Source organism: Dendrobates tinctorius, unplaced genomic scaffold, assembly GCF_039654945.1.
Source record: "Dendrobates tinctorius isolate UK_male_01 unplaced genomic scaffold, ASM3965494v1 ptg000138l, whole genome shotgun sequence".
Lineage (NCBI taxonomy): Eukaryota > Metazoa > Chordata > Amphibia > Anura > Dendrobatidae > Dendrobates > Dendrobates tinctorius.
Window position 1 is genome coordinate 20,176,583 of NW_027361806.1, and position 18,912 is coordinate 20,195,494.

Genomic DNA, 18,912 nt, shown 5'->3' on the forward strand with positions numbered 1-18,912 from the left:
ATTCTGTTTTTCAGCATAAGTAGAACAAAATGCCTCAAATAGCGTTCATATCCTTTCATCTGGGTAACGCAATGTTTATGGAGGCAAACAAAAGAAAAGGTCAATGAGAAATCCTGGGTAGCAATGTTAGGCTGAACAATAAGAAATGTTCACTAGTTGCCTGCTCCTGACCCAATGGATATTCATCACTGCGCACTAAAGAAATCACACCAGAGACAGTCGGATGTAACCTCTCTTTGATCAATCTATGGCACAGCTCCAAGAGAGTTTATTAATCCAAACATAGGTTTATATATCCCCTGTAAGGGGGCTCGGTTAGCTCTAAAATGGAGTGATTGGATGTATTCCATTGGTTAGTGGGTTGGGCAGTGAGCTAGTCCGTGGGCGGATCCATGAGGTCATCAGGCTGGGTTGGTCCATGAGGCCATGAGAGTGGGCGACATCGTGGGTGGATCCATGAGGTCATCAGGGTGGGCGTCATCGTGGGCGGATCCATGGGGCATATGGTGTGTGGTGAAACAGGAAATGACAGCCATCTTTAGTGTCACACTTTGATCGGAAAAAATTCATGTAAGGTGAAATAATACACTTTGTGGGTAGTTCCTCTCAACATCTTATGTCTTGAGGTTATTTAAGAAATTGATCTTAAGGCTCTCCTTAGCAGCAAAAGCCTTTTGGTACTATTTACTTGCATGGGTGTGAGCTGCAATACCAGGTGCAGCCTACTGACTGAAGTGGCGCTGTTTCTGGGAATAAAAGCTGATCTTTTTAAGAAGTCTCCAATCTTTCCAACATCAGTGGAGGAGAAACCCTTCCATTCTTTTGTATTTGGCCCGATCACATCACACCCCACGTGGTTTCAGATTTGGTTACAGTATCTCATCCACATTTACCCGAGGACAATATTTACACAAAGCTTTCTGGCTTAAATGGAGATGGGCTCCTCTCTGGCCAGACATGAGCTGCGGTATTTTCTTCGTTTGTCAAAGGATTATCTCAATTTTTTTTTTTTTTTTGTTATCTCCAAGACAACAACATCCAAACCGTGCACTTTATTACCCGGAGAGGAAGAGAGGATGAGATCCGCAACGTGGAATAAGATGTGACACTTATTAACAGATGTTATTTATTAAAGATACATTTACTGCGGCCGTGAAAAACCGCCCCAGACAACCGCAAGGAAACTGCATGTATGTAAGGTCATCAGTATGAGGCAGTCTGTCCAGAAACCTCTAATTCTGGTAACCATGAGATGGGGCAGACATTGCTTTATTCTCCATAGTCACCAATGACGCTAAGGCTCCGTGCACACGCTGCGGATTGTCCTGCGGATTTTTCCACGCGGATTTGTCAAAAACCGCAGGTCAAAAGACCTGCTGTTTATCTGCAGATTTTCTGCGGTTTTCCCCTGCGGTTTGACACATGTCTTGGAGCAGGTGCCAAATCGCTGCGGAATCCGCACAAAGAATTGACATGCTGCGGTTTTGAAACCGCAGCAAATCCGCGCGGATAAATCTGCACCCTCTGCACTGCGGATATCATTTTCCACTGATATTAACGGTACTGTACAACGCAGCAGAATCTGCAGCATGTGCACACACCCTAAGCAGCTGCCATTGTATGAGATCAGTAGTCGCAGCCTCACAAGCGTTCGCCTTTTATACACTGTATGCACAGATCTGTTACATAGATGTAAAATGGAAATCTCTCTGTTCTTCTGGAACAAGACAAATCCGATCTGAACCGTAAGGATAAAAATAAACTAATTTCCAAGAACAATGTGATGTTCGGCACCTGCTACTTTTTTTTCCTCCAGATGTCACTTTAATTCTTGCACTTCTTTAGAAGAGGCAGAAGGAAAACGGTTCAGTGTGAGTTCAGCTTTAAGGAATTTCTTGTTGATACTTAGTTTCTTATCTCTGTCTTCTAATATTTCATTTTTTTATATGGTAGACAATAAGTGCGCCCCCAGAATTACCTCCATCAGTCGTCCTTCTAGCCAAGAAGTATCATATCTCCTGGCGGAGAATGACATGCTAAGCATGTCGAGGTGAGGAGACTTAAAGCCGCAATGCTCCTCTGGGAAATATGCTAATAATGCAAATTGTCTCTTCAGAGAGGAAGAAGACTAGAACTCTAGCGCCACCTATTGGACGTAGCAATCCTAGAAGTCAATGTCGACCCTTTAATGAGCCTTGTTACATGACTGTGTTTCGGGGTACTGCCCCTCGTCAGTGCAAAGTGTGTGTCTCCTCATCTCGGCATGCTTAGCACGTCATTCTCCGCAAGGAGAAATGATACTTCTTGGATATCGGTCAGACGCCTCTCTCACACAGCCAAACCAGATCTCACACTTTGCACTGATGAGGGGCAGTACCCCGAAACACAGTGTCTGCAAATTGAGATTCTGGCTTGGCTTTTATCCTATGTCATGTAACAAGGCTCGTTAAAGGGTCGACATTGACTTCTAGGATTGCTACTTCCAATAGGTGGCACTAGAGTTCACGTCCTTATAGACCACCCCCTTTAAATGTATCAAATTCATTATATTCTTGTCTTTTCATACTGATTTGTATAAAATGAATAGTAAACCTGAGTAACAAACATTTTCTTTATTGACTCAAATCACAGTTAAAAATCAACACTAATGCTTGGAAATATTTTTTCTTCTTTTTTTGTCTAAATAGTTAAAAAAAAAGTGATGATTAATGTCATAATACAATTGTATAACAAATATCTTGCTTCTCTGATACAGAGCTCCAGATTCTCAGCCTAGGAGTCAAATGTTGTCAACCTGCAGCCACCACTAGAGGGAGCCTACAATGAGTTCCATGATAAATCAGTATGCAGTGAGCTCCCTCTAGTGGTGACCGCAGCCAGCTAGGATCTCTTCGTCTACGCAGGCGGTGTGGAGCTTCGCAGGTGTCAGAATATGCAGATTATAACTCAATCAAAGTAAATCAGCATAACATTTTTAATATAAAAGTTATTTTTTAAGACATTGCAGTCAAGTTCTGTCTGCATCAAATACAAGCATCTACTGCCAGTATCAATTAAAAATATATTGCTTATGTTTTGTTTTACCATTTTAAATCCGGCAGTGATGCACATTCTTTACCTTTTTAATTCTATTTTCTATTTCTAGAGGTGTCATCAGTCATTGTACAGGAAGGGGAGGTGAGCTGTGACATCACCTATTGTGAATGGGGGATCCTATGTTATCTACTGTATATATAGGTATTATCAGACATTGTACAGGAGGGGGAGGTGAGCTGTGACATCTCCTATTGTGAATGGTGGTTCCTGTGTTATCAGCTGTATATAGAGGTGTTATCAGTCATTGTACAGGGGGAGGAGGTGAGCTGTGACATCACCTATTGTGAATGGTGGTTCCTGTGTTATCAGCTGTATATAGAGGTGTTATCAGTCATTGTACAGGGGGAGGAGGTGAGCTGTGACATCACCTATTGTGAATGGTGGTTCCTGTGTTATCAGCTGTATATAGAGGTGTTATCAGTCATTGTACAGGGGGAGGAGGTGAGCTGTGACATCACCTATTGTGAATGGTGGATCCTGTGTTATCAGCTGTATATACAGGTGTTATCAGTCATTGTACAGGAGGAGGTGAGCTGTGACATCACCTACTGTGAATGGTGCATCCTATGTTATCTACTGTATATAGAAGTTATCAGTCATTGTACAGGAAGAGGAGGTGAGCTGTGACATCACCTATTGTGTATATAAAGGTGTTATCAGTCACAGTGATCCTGGTTGTGGTGACAATGAGATGACTGCTGGGAAGTGATCTCTACAGAACAGAAAGTGTCAGGATATTGTGAGACTCAGTGATCAATAAACTGCAATTTTTCAGGATTGTTATAAATATTAATATGCAAAAATGGAAAAAAAATCACAATGTGCAAAAAAAACAGAATTATTAAAAAATCTGTTCAACATAAAACGTCCTGAAATAATAGGACATTTACAGACAGACGTCTACTTGTCATTAAGGCAATCTGTCATATAAAAAAAGCCCTTAAAATGGCAGAAAATTCAAGCTCAGTCCCAAAGTGTTCAGTCATTTTTTAATTGGCATCTTTGGTTGGCATTTTGTGTGATTGCACAGCAAAGCAAAGCAATTCAGAATCCCTAAATGTAATTATTTCTGAACCCTTTCCTGAAGAACCCGAGCACACGGGCAGATTAGTCTAATTGACTGAACAAGTAATTATTTACTTAGATCGTCATACGGGCGAGGTGCGGCCATTCCATCAGGTTCCTAAAACACAAAGCGCTCACTTTTACATATTGATTATGGAGCGGAGGAGACGCGGGACCGTCTTTATTTCTGACACGTGTCCTCATTTTATATCTTAGTGATCCACTTTGGCTTTTCAATATTGTTGTAAAAGGCTTGTCCGGGTCTATGATGTCCTATCCATAGGGTAGGTCATTGATATGAGATCAGTGGGGGTCCGACACCCGGCACCCCCTCAAATAGCTGTTACTAGGTCCCATAGTTGCCAGAAGTATTTGTTGTGCAGAACTCTGCAGCTCCGTACACCTCCTAGTGGCCATTCTAAACTGTAAAGCGCTGCGGAATATGTTGGCGCTATATAAATAAAGATTATTATTATTATTCTCTGTACTGCAACTCAGCTGCTATTGAAGTGAATTGGATCTGAGCTGCAGTACCGAGAACGGCCAATACACAGGAGCGGTGGTGTCACAGCGCTATTCACCGCGTACTTCCAGAAGACAACGGACCTGGTAACAAATGATCAAACCCACCCAGATCTGACGCCCTGAGACAAGGAAAAACACTAAATAATAATCTATAAATGAGCATCTGAAACCACAGGACAAAGAACCCCAATAAAAACAAGTCATTAAAAATGTCAAAAAATCATATAATGACACCAAAAAATATCTATACAGGCAGAATCTGGTGTATGTACCTCTAAAAAGGCTGGAGAAGACAAACATGAGAAAAGTGCTTCTCCTGCCCGACCGTGGAGGTCTGTGCCCTAAGGAAAGAGTCAGACGGAGATCGTGACGCAGTGCATGGACTGGCCGGCGGCTCTCCCTGCATAGAAATACAAGTGTCACGCTCAGATTCTGAGAGCCACCGGCCAATCCGAGCACTGCGTTCCGATCTACATCCGATTTATACAGCCGTCTGACTGTACCTTAATAAAGGTTTATGTTATGGCGCCCCCACCCTAAGGACAGGCCCCCAATATCTTAGTTCTGGACAGACCCTTTATGTCAGAGAAGAAGGCACCATAAATCAGTGCGATAACCTTCCGATATCTGAGCGGCCTAGGAGGAGGTCTGCAGGGTCTCAGGACATGCTGTCATTTACTGTAGGACCTCCATGTTGGGTGTCTTGTCCTTGACTCCACCATTCTGAGCTTTGTCTTTCCACTTTTACCTCCTTTATAATGAGAACATGGACTTCGTGCAGCCCACCATGGGACCGAGAGAGAGACATGAATATCCATTACTACTCATACAAGCTCTTGTACATTGTTACATAGGTTGAAAAAAGTCCCCGATCCATCAAGTTTAACCTTCCTCCACCAAACTAAATGATCTATAACCCACAATGTTATCTGTATTGAGGAAATCATCCAGCGCTTGTATAAAAGCTGTTATAGTGTCGGCCATTACTACCTCTTGTGATCGGCATTCCATAGTCTGACTGCTCTAACTGTAAAGAATCCCTTCCTGTTTAGCTGATGGAATCTCCTTTCTTCCACCCGCAATGAATGATGAGTGCCGCCTGGTCCTTAGTATGGTCCTTGGAAGGAATAAGTTCTGTGCCGTGCTCATGTAAATGAGATCTGCTCTGAGGCATCTTTCTTCTAAGCTAAACAAGCCCAACTAGTATAACTATAGTCTAGTTGCTGCCTTTGAACCTACTCTATCTTCCGAATCTCCTTTTTAATATTTGGAGCCCAAAACTGGACATATTCTAGATGTGGCCTCCCCAGTGATTTATAAAGGGGTAACAAAACGTTCAGATCCCGGGATTTTATCTCTCTTTTCATACACCCTAAAATCTTGTTTGCTTTTGCAGCTGCTGCCTGACATTGAGTGCTGCTGCTCAGCCTATATGTAACCAGAATCCCCCGTCCGCCTCGTGTCCTGTGCTCCCGAGTATTCTCCCATCTAATGTATATGCAGTAGTAGGATTCCTACGTCCTCGGTGCATTACTCTACATTTAACTACATTACTCTCATCTGACAAGTGTTTGCCCATCAGACGTCTCATCCAGATCGTCCTGTAATATCGCGGTCAAATTTTAATAATCTACATAGCTTGTTGTCATCAGCAAAGAATAAGAATAAGAATCAGACTGACACTTTACTCTCAATCCATCCACATTAATAAAGAGGTTAAAAAGAATCGGTCCTAGTACAGATCCCTTCGGTCCCCACTGCTCCCAGTACAGATCCCTGCGGTCCCCACTGCTCTCGGTACAGATCCCTGCGGTCCCCACTGCTCCCGGTACAGATCCCTGCGGTCCCCACTGCTCCCGGTACAGATCCCTGCGGTCCCCACTGCTCCCGGTACAGATCCCTGCGGTCCCTACTGCTCCCGGTACAGATCCCTGTGGTCCCCACAACTCCCGATACAGATCCCTGCGGTCCCCACTGCTCCCGATAGAGATCCCTGCGGTCCCCACAGCTCCCGGCACAGATCCCTGTGGTCCCCACTGCTCCCGATAGAGATCCCTGCGGTCCCCACTGCTCTCGGTACAGATCCCTGCGGTCCCCACTGCTCTTGGTACAGATACCTGCGGTCCCCACTGCTCCCGGTACAGATCCCTGCGGTCCCCACTGCTCCCGGTACAGATACCTGCGGTCCCCACAGCTCCCGGTACAGATCCCTGCGGTCCCCACTGCTCCCGATAGAGATCCCTGCGGTCCCCACTGCTCTTGGTACAGATCCCTGCGGTCCCCACTGCTCCCGGTACAGATCCCTGCGGTCCCCACTGCTCCCGGTACAGATCCCTGTGGTCCCCACTGCTCCCGGTACAGATCCCTGCGGTCCCCACAGCTCCCGGTACAGATCCCTGCGGTCCCCACTGCTGACTAAATCCCATTTTAGAGAACATACTATTTGTGACAACTCTTTGTTTCCTGTCATTTAGCCAGTTCCTTACCCATCTGCATATAATTTCCCCCAGTCCTGGCTTCTGTAGCTTTGGTATAAGGCTGTTATGTGGTACAGTATCAGAGTCCAGATAAATCACATCAGCCACATTGCCAACATCCAGATTTCCAATTCCCTCCTCATAGAAACCCAACATGTTGTCAGACACAATGTCACTCTGCAGCTCTGCAAGTAAATGCAAACTCCACTAGATGGCAGCAGAGTGGAGGGAGGTCTGCAATACAGCACAGGGCAGACCCACAGCACTGCAGCGAGGCTACCACCAGGTGGCAGCAGAATAGTCAAACAAGCCGGGTCAATGCCAGAGAGTAACTGAGTACCAAGGGGAGTACCAATCTCAGAGTCAGAGCCACGCCAGAAGGTCAACACTGGTCAGAAGAAGAAATAACAGAAACAGGAGAAAGAATCGGGTCAGAGCCAAAGCCGAGTCACATACCGGGAAATCCAAACACTAAGGGAGGCACAGAGTCGGGGCGGGAGGAGAGGAATGAACAGATACGGGTAAAGTCAGCTAAACATATTAGGCCAAATCAGCGTATCACCAGAGTTAGCTACTCACGCCGTAGGCAGAAAATATAACTGACACTGCCTGCCTCAAGCAGTGGAGATAAATAGCAGGTCTGACACTAGAACAAGGCAGAGAAAAGTTAACTCCTGCAATGACCAGACCGGGAAAGAGGGATACAGGACTCAATACCCGGCCTGGATCATGACACACAACTTATTCTTCATGAATCCATGCTTGATGTCAGTTATTATAATATTACAATATATCTCTACAGGTCATCTGTTATAACACCCTCATACAGTATATGTCACACTACTGATGTCAGGCAGGATTACCGGCCCCCCAATACTTACCCCTTCGCTCCGGCACCTGTTATGATGAGTCACCGAAGGAGGAAAAAAGAAAATACTAGCTAAGTCCAGAAAAACCAGAGAGGTTGGCAGCTATCGGATTGCAGACCCCTGAACCTATGCACAACAACTAGCAGTAGCTGTGGGGGGTTCCTACGGTGTCCTAGACCCCTCAATCACAGCCAGGGAACTACATAGCCTAAAGACAGAAAGGGGAAAAACTAAACTACCCCAGAGCAGACCCCAAAGCAATAGGCAGCCCCCAACATATAATGACGGTGAAGCAAGATGAAAACACTAACACAGATAGAAAGATAGGTTGAGCAAATGATGGGGCCCAAGCTAACTAAATAGGACAGGATAGGAAAGCCGCTGTCTGCCATCCGCAAAAACCCTATCCAAATGTGCCAACCGACTGATAGGAAAAACAGGCCCTGAAGTCGCTAGGCTTCAAAAGACTATATCAGCACTCAGGTATATTCTGAAGACAGAGCAAAAGATCAACAGATCAGAGACAAAAATGGAATTCAGCTCACCCCCGGCCGGGGATGGCAGAACTCCCAAAAAACAAGGCAAAACAAAAACAAAACTGAAGTGTACAAAGCAGAGCAGAAAAACTTAGCTTTGAGACGCAAGAATCAGACTGGTCTCCAAGAATCCAGCAGGGTCACCAGCAAGGCAGAAGGGCGTTGGCTGCCTTATATCCAGTCCTCAATTCCAGCCACCCAGTCATCATCTAGCTGCCCAGGTGTTTGGTAATCAGCCTTACTACCTTCCTTCACCAGAGGAGGGAGTTCATCAGACCTCAACGGTGAAGGGAAAAATGAACTCACAACAGTACCTCCCCCTTGAGGAGGGGTCGCCGAACCCTCATCCATGCCACCAGGGCGATCCGGGTGAGCCCGATGAAAGGCACGCACCAATCTTTCGGCATGAATATCAGAGGCAGAGACCCAGGAATTATCCTCCTGACCATAACCCTTCCACTTAACCAAATACTGGAGTCTCCGTCTAGCCAGACGGGAATCCAGTATCTTCTCTACCTCATATTCCATCTTACCTTCAACCAATACAGGGTCAGGAGGTGCCACCACAGGAACAACTAGTTCAACAAACCTCTTCAACTAGGACTTATGAAACACATTATGAATTTTAAATGTGACAGGAAGAGCCAACCGAAAAGAGACCGGATTAATAATCTCCAAAATCTTGTAAGGTCCAATAAATCTAGGCTTAAACTTAGGAGAAGCCACCTTCATAGCGATATTTTTTTATAACAACCAAACCATATCACCCACCTTAAACTGGGGACCAACGGTCCTACGCCGGTTGGAAAACCGCTGGGCCTTTTCCTGGGAGAGAGACAACTTATCCACTACTTGGTCCCAGATCTGGTGCATTCTCTCCACCACAGTGTCAACACCTGGGCAGGCAGAAGGCTCCACCTGCCCTGAAGAGATTCGAGGGTGAAACCACAAGTTACAAAAAAAAGGTAACATCAAAGTGGCAGAACTAGCTCTATTATTTAAAGCAAATTCGGCCAAGGGCAAAAATGAAACCCAATCATCCTGATCGGCAGAAATAAAACATCTCAAATACGACTCCAAAGTCTGGTTTGTTCTCTCCGTCTGCCCATTAGTCTGAGGGTGAAACGCAGAGGAGAAGGACAACTGAATTCCCAGCTTGGAACAGAAAGTCCTCCAAAATCTAGACACAAACTGAACTCCTCTGTCAGATACAATGTTCTCTGGAATCCCATGCAAGCGAACCACCTGTTGCAAAAACAAGGGCACCAACTCAGAGGAAGATGGCAACTTAGAGAGTGGTACAAGATGGACCGTCTTAGAGAATCTATCACAAATCACCCAAATAACAGTCATTCTCTGAGAGACAGGCATATCAGAGATAAAATCCTTTGAAATATGGGTCCATGACCTCCTGGGCACCGGCAAAGGCATCAACAAGCCACTAGAGCGAGAACAAGGTTTAGACCGGGAGCAAGTCCCACAGGACTGCACAAAATTTCTGACATCATGAGACAAGGCGGGCCACCAAAAAGACTGACTCACCAGATCTCTAGTACCAAAAATACCTGGATGACCAGCCAATGCAGAGCAATGAACTTCAGACATCACTCTCTTCCTCCACTGGTCAGGAACATACAACTTTCCACTGGGACAACGCTCAGGTTTGTCCTCCTGAAACTCTTCCAGAGCACGTCTCAAATCGGGCGAGATGGCAGAAAGAACTACCCCCTCGCCTAAGATGGTAGCAGGCTTAGTCACAACAGGAGAATCAGCAAGGAAACTCCTAGGGAGGGCATCTGCCTTGATATTCTTAGTGCCTGGAAGAAAAGAGACCACAAAATCAAAACGTGTGAAAAACAAGGCCCACCTAGCCTGTCTAGGATTCAAGCGCTTGGCCGACTCCAGGTAAATCAAATTCTTGTGGTCAGTAAGGACCACGACTTGGTGTTTGGCTCCCTCCAACCAATGTCTCCACTCCTCAAATGCCCATTTCATGGCCAACAGTTCCCGATTCCCCACATCATATTTACGTTCGGATGGGGAGAACTTTTGGGAAAAGAAAGCACAAGGATTCATTTTAGATGTCACAGGATCTTTTTGGGACAACACCGCTCCTGCACCAATCTCAGAAGCGTCCACCTCCACCTGAAACGGGAGTGAGACATCAGGTTGCCGCAAAACCAGAGCAGAAGTGAATCTTCGCTTCAGCTCCTGAAAGGAAGAAACAGCCTCCGGAGACCAATTCAGCACATCAGCACCCTTCCTAGTCAAATCAGTCAATGGCTTGGCAATACCAGAAAAATTAGCTATAAATTTCCGATAAAAATTAGCAAAACCCAAAAACTTCTGGAGGGCCTTCAAAGAGGTGGGCTGGACCCAATCATAAATGGCCTGTACCTTGGCCGGGTCCATTTCAATAGTTGACGGAGACAAAATAAATCCCAAAAATGAAATCCTCTGTACCCCAAAAAGGCATTTCGATCCCTTGACATACAATGAATTCTCCCTCAAAATCCGGAACACAGTCCGAACATGTTCCACATGAGAGTCCCAATTCTTGGAGAAGATCAAAATATCATCCAGATAGATAATCAAAAATTTACCCACAAAGTCTCGGAATATATCGTTCATGAAGCACTGGAAGACAGAAGGGGCATTAGTGAGCCCAAAAGGCATCACCAGGTACTCAAAAGGTCCCTCCGGAGTATTAAACGCCGTCTTCCATTCATCCCCATGCTTAATGCGAATAAGATTATACGCCCCCCTGAGGTCAAGCTTGGTAAACCAGCAAGCACCTTTAACTCTGGAGAAAAGATCAGAAATCAGGGGTAACGGATACTGATATTTAACAGTAATTTTGTTGAGGGCACGATAGTCAATACAAGGCCTTCATGAACCATCCTTTTTAGCCACGAAAAAAAACCCCAGCACCTAAGGGTGAAGAGGATGGTCTAATATGACCCTTCTCCAATGACTCCTTAATATAGGATCGCATAGCCTCGTGCTCGGGTACAGATAAATTGAAAGCTGACCCTTGGGGAATTTACACCCCGGGTTCAGCTCAATTGCACAGTCATAACTCCTATGAGTAGGCAAAGACGCAGACTCATTCTCACTAAATACATCATAAAAGTCAGCCAAATAGTCAGGAACATCATGCGACTGGGGAGAGGTGGAGAAAACAGGAGCATCACTAAGAGCACACCGACAACCCCAACTCACCACAGACAAAGATTTCCAATCCAGAACTGGATTATGGATTTGCAACCAGGGAACCCCAGAACAATGGTATCATGCAAATTATGCAACACCAAAAATCTGCAATTTTCTTGATGGTCTGGGGCGACCCGCATTACCACCTGGGTCCAAAACTGAGGTTTATTCTTTGCCAAAGGAGTAGCATCAATACCCCTCAAAGGGATAGGCGTCCGCAGAGGTGTCATAGGAAATCCACAACGTTTAGCAAAATCCAAGTCCATCAGGTTCAGAGCTGCTCCCGAATCCACAAAAGCCTTGGTGGAAAATGTGGACAGGGAGCAGATCAGAGTAATTGCCAGAAGAAACTTAGGTTGAACACCACCCACAGAAAACGTGTGTGCACGTTTCTCTCGTTTAGGGCTGACAGAAATAATATGCGAGGCATCTCCACAAAAAAAAACACAGCTTATTACGCCTTCTGAACTCCTGACGTTGCGCCCTAGACAAGACTCTATCACATTGCATAGGTTCAGACATTTGTTCAACAGGTGGCAAGATCTCTCGTGTAGTTTTGCGTTCACAAAAACACCGATCCACCTGAATGGCTAATGACATAGAATCGTCAAGACCAGAGGGAACAGGAAATCCCACCATAGTATCTTTTACAGTTTCTGACAAACCCTTCCGAAAGAGGGCTGCCAAGGCACAATCATTCCAGGTAGTAAGGACCGCCCACTTTCGGAATTTTTGACAGTACAACTCTGCCGAATCCCGACCCTGGCTTAATGCCAACAGGGTCTTTTCAGCCTGATCAATAGCATTAGGTTCATCATACAACAACCCCAAGGCTTGAAATAATGCGTTCACATTATTCAGAATAGGATCATCAGGTTTCAAAGAAAACGCCCAATCCTGGGGATCGCCGCGCAGCAAAGAGATGACAATTTTAACCCGCTGCGCGGAGTTCCCCGACGAGTTAGGCTTCAAGGCAAAAAATAATTTACAATTATTCTTGAAATTCAAGAATTTAGACCGATCCCCTAAAAACACATCAGGAGTATGAATCTTTGGTTCAGCAGCATGTGAATGAGCAAGATAGGCGTAAATTCCCCGCACTTCAGCAGCGAGCTGCTCCACACGATCAGACAATTGCTTCATCTCCATTGAGAGAAAAATTCCCCCTACGGCCTCAGAGATATAGAGGAAAAAATATGCACAAAAAAAAAAAAAAATCCTGACACACTTTTTTTTTCTTTTCCTTTTTTTTTTTTTACAATTCTCCCCTGCTATTGAGTACCCTAGGATCTGCGGTGTGGCTGGTGATTCTGTTATGATGAGTCACCGAAGGAGGAAAAAAGAAAATACTAGCTAAGTCCAGAAAAACAAGAGAGGTTGGCAGCTATCGGATTGCAGACCCCTGAACCTATCCACAACAACTAGCAGTAGCCGTGGGGGGTTCCTACGGTGCCCTAGACCCCTCGATCACAGCCGGAGAACTACATAGCCTAAAGACAGAAAGGGGAAAAACTAAACTACCCCAGAGCAGACCCCAAAGCAATAGGCAGCCCCCAACATATAATGACGGTGAAGCAAGATGAAAACACTAATACAGATAGAAAGATAGGTTGAGCAAATGATGGGGCCCAAGCTAACTAAATAAGACAGGATAGGAAAGCCGCTGTCTGCCATCCGCAAAAACCCTATCCAAAATGTGCCAACCGACTGATAGGAAAAACAGGCCCTGAAGTCGCTAGGCTTCAAAAGACTATATCAGCACTCAGGTATATTCTGAAGACAGAGCAAAAGATCAACAGATCAGAGACAAAAATGGAATTCAGCTCACCCCCGGCCGGGGATGGCAGAACTCCCAAAAAACAAGGCAAAACAAAAACAAAACTGAAGTGTACAAAGCAGAGCAGAAAAACTTAGCTTTGAGACGCAAGAATCAGACTGGTCTCCAAGAATCCAGCAGGGTCACCAGCAAGGCAGAAGGGCGTTGGCTGCCTTATATCCAGTCCTCAATTCTAGCCACCCAGTCATCATCTAGCTGCCCAGGTGTTTGGTAATGAGCCTTACTACCTTCCTTCAACAGAGGAGGGACTTCATCAGACCTCAACGGTGAAGGGAAAAATGAACTCACAACAGGCACCTCGGCGTCCTGCTGGCCGGGGGTCGCGGCACATCTCTCCCACGCTGTCGGTCCCACAGTCGGCGGCAGTTTTGCGCAGGCGCCTTAGGCCGCGGCCATACGCTCTGTCGGCTCCTTAACTGTGCGGTGCCTGACCCGAAAGTCCTGCCGCTCCAATCACACTCTCTCACTGGCTATATCAGACCGCCCTCCCTTAGTGGAGGTGCCTAATTATTGTGTGTGTACCTGCCGTGTGCACTCATGCTTAGGCCGTCTCTGCATGTACCTGTCCGGTATTATCTGTAAACTCTATCCCTGCTGCTGTCACCCACAGTCCCTAGCTCTTCCTGCCTCTGGGTTCCCTGCTCCTGCTCTAGCCCGGGGGTTCCTCAGCTCCTGGATTCTGCTCTGTGGTCCCTATCTCCCTCCTGATCCGGTTCCCTGGTGTCTTATGGGCTCTCCTTCCAGTGTTCATTGCAGCCATCCTGGTCTCTGTTTCCCCCTTCCTGTATTCTCTGAGCCTGCTCAGCCTTAATAGGTTCCTGTCTCCCTGCTACCCTGCCTGCGGCTGTCCCACCATCCCTATCCATGTTGCCCCACTGCTTCACTTTGAGCCGCCCCTCTTGGTTCCAACTGACTCTGTATCTGACTCCCCCGGGCCTTCCCCGAACAATCCCTGTATAGGGGTCGGGTCCACCTGGTTCGCTCACCCAGGGGGGAGGTTCAGTACCGCAACCCAGAGGGTCCACTCCTGGAAGCTCACCTCTCCTAGGCGTCACACACCTTCATACCTTTCTTAAATATCGCTACCACATCGGCCATCCTCCAATACTGTGGCACCACCCATGTTACAAGAGAGTCTAAGAACATGAGATACAGCGGTCTGTGAATTACTGAGCTCAGCTCCCTCAGTATCCGTGGATGAATGCCATCTGTCTACCTTGATTTCTTTTTTACATTGTATATTGAGGTCTTTATATTCCTGAAATGCTATTTCTGTATTTTTGGCCTTCAAGATTTGTCAGTCCTTTGTTTTTGTCTTATTAAACAGTGTACTGTCTTATTTATCCATAATGGTTTCTTTTTATTCCTGGACATTTTCATACCAGAGGGTATAAGTTTTCTACAGGATTCTAGTAGTTTATTAAAATCTTGGGTTTTGAGATGTGCTCTTCAAGCTCTTTTGAACAAACCTCAAGAAATGGTCAACATTCAGGAGAAAAAGACGCAGTGATTGGGCAGGAAAACTTAGTGCAGCAGATGAAGGACACATCAACTTCCCTCTGAAATCGGTAGCTGTCCAGCAGTGGCATCAGCTCAGAAGTGGCGGCAACCACTGGGAGCAGCTACACCATGTACTATTGGAAGATCTCTGTCTGGAAGTCATTTTCATTGACTAATTGCAGCCAAAAGTCAACATTTCTACATGGAAACAAGGTCAAGTGACTCGGCTATGCACCAAAATATAGGATCCAGGGGGCAAATAATGACAGCAGGTCCATGGCTTCTGTTGGTGTCTGTGCCGAGGGATTTCCCAGGTTAAACACCAAATGTGTTTACATACTGTAAAACCAATAAAGATTTAAAAATACGCGGTTATTATGCGTGTATGTGATCTATGCATGTAGTAGCAGTGTATGCAGATGCAAGTTTCTGCATAAGAGCCATTATTCGTGTTCATACTGATGAGTGTAAAGGTCGATTAGCCTGTCTGTCAGGAAGATTTCCTGCGATGCCCTTCTCACCCATAAGTGCTACCGTGTCCATTTTGAAGTGCACTGAATGGTACTAATAAGAAAAGGAGATGTATTAAGGGGTACTCATTTTCCTGTCAATTCTTCCTGTCTGATGAGTGCTCAGGTAGGCTTTGACCTATGCGTGTTACGTGAATGTCATGCTAATTGCTGTGTTTTGCAGTATTTACCATAAGATACACAATGTAACAGAGGCTGAGTCCTACAGCAGCTTATCAAGAGCTCAGCTATTAAATCCGAGTGGAGGCTAAATTGTAATAGTACATGGAGCAAATTAGAAAGACAGCCTGAGCAAAAATAATGAAAAAACACAACATTAATAGGCTAAGGATCAATTGCAGGAAAAAAAAAAGCTGAACATGTAATTTGAAGAGCATTCAAAATGTGAACTTGTGGGTTATGCCAAAGCCCAAGAGAAGCAATTAAAAGTATTTATACAAAAGCAAAGCGATCGGCATTAAAATAAGGAACTTGCAAATGAAGATGTGGCCATTAAATGGATCCCCTGAAATGTAGGGAACAGGTTTCATGTGTTTGCGCTGTCAAAATGACATAAATATTTGGAATGGGCGCACTGTGGGCAATAGTGGCACTCGTTCCAGCAAAAGAAATAAAAGCAAATATATATTTTTGATACGTCTTTGAACTTTACCTTGGGATGCGGAAGCCTCAAGAATTATGGAATTGTTAATAGATTTAATTGGTGGCTTTTTTTAGATTCTTTTTTCTACAAGGCTCATCCGTAGATGCTCAGACTTCAACTTCAGGAAAGCGTTTAATTTCTCTACAGACATGGAGAAGCTTTGAATTCCACCTATATTATTGAAATAATTGAAATCCCTTCTCCGATTGTCAATTTCCCAGAATAAGTGGAGGATTCTCCGTCAATAGATTCAGCCAAGGAACCTCGGCTGTCAGGGTATGGCAGGATGTCTTCTTGCTTCAGAACCTTGTGTTTTTAGCTGGAAAAGGTGGCAAAAAACACCAGAAAAGTCAGGACTACATAATTGACATGGTGGTCTTAGTCCACTACTTGATGGGATGCTGCAGATCGTGGATGGTTTCCTCAGTCTGTACCTTTAGCTGCCAATAGTCTAGACTATACTTGTGACCAAGTATGGGATTGACAAGGCTATGGTTAGGTGAATTCATAACTGGCTCAGTGATCGTACTCAGAGTGGTGATAAATGGCTGCACATCCAATTTCAAGTGGGGACCACAATGCTCTGTCCTGGCCCCAGTGTTACAAGTGGGGTACCACAAGGCTCTGTCCTGACCCCAGTGTTACAAGTGGGGTACCACAAGGCTCTGTCCTGGCCCCAGTGCTACATGTGGGGGACCATAATGCTCTGTCCTGGCCCCAGTGCTACAAGTGGGGTACCACAAGGCTCTGTCCTGGCCCCAGTGTTACAAGTGGGGACCACAAGGCTCTGTCCTGGCCCCAGTCTTACAAGTGGAGTACCACAAGGCTCTGTCCTGGCCCCAGTGATACAAGTGGAGTACCACAAGGCTCTGTTCTGGCCCCAGTGTTACAAGTGGGGACCACAAGACTCTGTCCTGGCCCCAGTGTTACAAGTAAAGTATCACAAGGCTCTGTCCTGAACCCAGTGTTGATCAACATCTTTATAAATGATCTAGATAAGGGAACTGAATGTAAACTAATCAAATGTGCAGACAATGGAAAGCTAGGAGGGATGGCTAATACTAGAGAATACAAAGGATTCAGAAGGATTTAGAGAGGCTTGAACAATGTGCAGCGACTAATAGAATGGTATTTAACAGGGAGTAATGCAAGATTCTACATCTGGGCAAGAAAAACAAAATTACATCTATAGAATGGGAGGATTAGAACTAAGCAACAGCATGTGTGAAATAGACTTGGGTATACTAATAGATGACAGACTACGCATGAGTCAACAGTGTGATGTTGCAGCAAAAAAGGCAAACCATTCTGGGATGTATTAACAGAAGCATACAGTCTAGATCACGTGAAGTCATTATTGCCCTCTACTCCTCTTTGGTCAGACCTCATCTGGAATACTGTGTCCAGTTTTGGGCGCCACATTTTAAAAAAGACATCAACCAACTGGAGCAAGTTCAGAGAAGAGTGACCAGAATGGTGACCGGTCTGAAAACGATGTCCTATGAAGAACGATTACAGGATTTGGGAATGTTTAGCTTGCAAAAAAGAAGACTGAGAGGAGACTTAATAGCTGTCTACAAATATCTCAAGGGCTGTCACAGTGTAGGGTATCATCATTATTCTCATTTGCACAAGGAAAGACTAGAAGCAATGGGATGAAACTGAATGGGAGGAGACACAGATTAGATATTAGAAAAAACTTTTTGACAGTGAGGATGATCAATGAGTGGAACAGGCTGCCACGAGAGGTGGTGAGTTCTCCTTCAATGGAAGTCTAGAAACAGAGGCTGGACAGACATCTGACTGGGATGATTTAGTGAATCCTGCATTGAGCAGGGGGTTGGACACGATGACCCTGGAGAGGTTCCTTCCAACTCTACCATTCCATGATTCTATTACCCTAGATATGAGCATATGGCCCCTTGCCCCCATCTCAGCCATCCCTGTCCAATAGAGATAGCACAAACTCCTAGGCAGGTATGAGGTTCTTGAGAGAAAGAATGAAACATTGAGAGTGAAGAAAACATTTAAGAGGGAGAGAACAATAGGAGTAGAACAATCCCCTACCAGGAGGTACCAAGCATTTAGAAGACAAGGACAATATCCAACAAAGACAGAAAATTCTTCTAGAGGGAAGAATGTGCTTCCTTAGAAAGGGAAGAATGTCTCTAAGGAAGGAAGGAGGAATGAAAAGCATATCTAAAGGTAGAGAGGAGCTGCTACAGTAGCCAAGCAGCCTTTGATATCATCAGTCATCATGATGTCACAACATGTGTCACCTGAGTCAATGAGTAAGGCTTGGGCGATGCACGTTACAATGTCCAGATGTGAAGTCACAATACATATTGTGATGACTGAGACTTATTCAGTCCCAACATCAATTGAAGATGCCTAAAGAGCGGACCAGACGGGGGCTGCGGTTTGGGACAAGCATCCCCAGAACACAATTAAGAAACATCATATTCACATTGAATAACTTTGTTGCAAATCGAATTTCCTGACCAAAAAAGACCAAACTGCTAAATTACAATTTCAGAAGATTCCTTCATCACTAACATTCAGAGAACAGGAAACCTCTCCGAAGGGGGAAAAAAACAAAAATATCCAAGACGGACAGAATA